This window comes from Sinocyclocheilus rhinocerous, unplaced genomic scaffold, assembly GCF_001515625.1.
Source record: "Sinocyclocheilus rhinocerous isolate Xijiao unplaced genomic scaffold, SAMN03320098_v1.1 scaffold314, whole genome shotgun sequence".
Classification (NCBI taxonomy): domain Eukaryota; kingdom Metazoa; phylum Chordata; class Actinopteri; order Cypriniformes; family Cyprinidae; genus Sinocyclocheilus; species Sinocyclocheilus rhinocerous.
Window position 1 is genome coordinate 2,765,435 of NW_015630021.1, and position 942 is coordinate 2,766,376.

Genomic DNA, 942 nt, shown 5'->3' on the forward strand with positions numbered 1-942 from the left:
TAACATCTAAAGCAATAAAATTTAAATACGTGGATTATTACTTTTTTGGGTTGAGTATCCCTTTAAATAAATGATCATATGTTGAACTGATGACGGACTTGGCTGAATACAATGGATAAATTGACCTGCTGTAGTCATTATACTACCTGAAGACTTACCTGAAAAAGAACATGACTGTGCAAGGATCATACAACTCATACATCTTGTTGAAATCTGGCACTTCGGTGATATCCACAAGATAAATGACTGCAAAATTCTTCACCTGAGGAAACACGTGATATTAGACATAAAACATTGATAGACTAACACTAATATACATAATTATGCCCAAAGCATTGGTGTAATGAAAGATCAGCTAAACATATTCATACACCACACATAACAGCTGATCTGACGTGTTCACGTTCAGTTCGGTGGTTGAATATTAGGACGCTGTAATACCTTTTCGGCGATGCTGTACAACACTTCATCCATTTTCATACACGTAGGGTCCCAATCGTGGCCGAATCGTATAACAATCACACGGTCTTCCTCTGATAAAATAGCCTGGTCCACTTGCCAGCCATTGTGAAGATGAGGGAGCATGTACGACATTTTGAGGGAGATCCAAACACACTTCTAAAAAGACACACGAGGTTGTCGTCAAATTCATTTGCTCGAGAACCGCACGCATTGTTTTACTAAACTGTTCAAACGTTATAAAATAGGATGCGATACTAATTGTTTACATTTCACACGTTGGTTTCTCATTAGCAATTAGCTCGGAATTCTAGAAAATAATAGCTCACACCAACAGAAGTTTTCTTCAGTGAAATATTAGAGCAATGAAAAAGGAGAAAAACTTTTAAAGGGGAATGTAAACCTTACCTCACAATTTAAAATAACCTTGTCCTTTAGATTAAGTGTGTGTTGTCCGTTTATTAAATCTGAAGTCTTCTTCGT

The 942-nt window shown here is 36.7% G+C and overlaps 1 long non-coding RNA gene across 1 annotated transcript; it reads right to left on the reverse strand.

Annotated features, from left to right (window-relative positions):
• Positions 1 to 179: 179 nt before the first annotated feature.
• Positions 180 to 942, reverse strand: LOC107739635 (uncharacterized). Its single transcript, XR_001640017.1, has 3 exons — positions 868 to 942; positions 442 to 618; positions 180 to 262 (listed from the first exon to the last, which is right to left on the reverse strand). It is a non-coding gene; the product is annotated as an uncharacterized LOC107739635 (long non-coding RNA).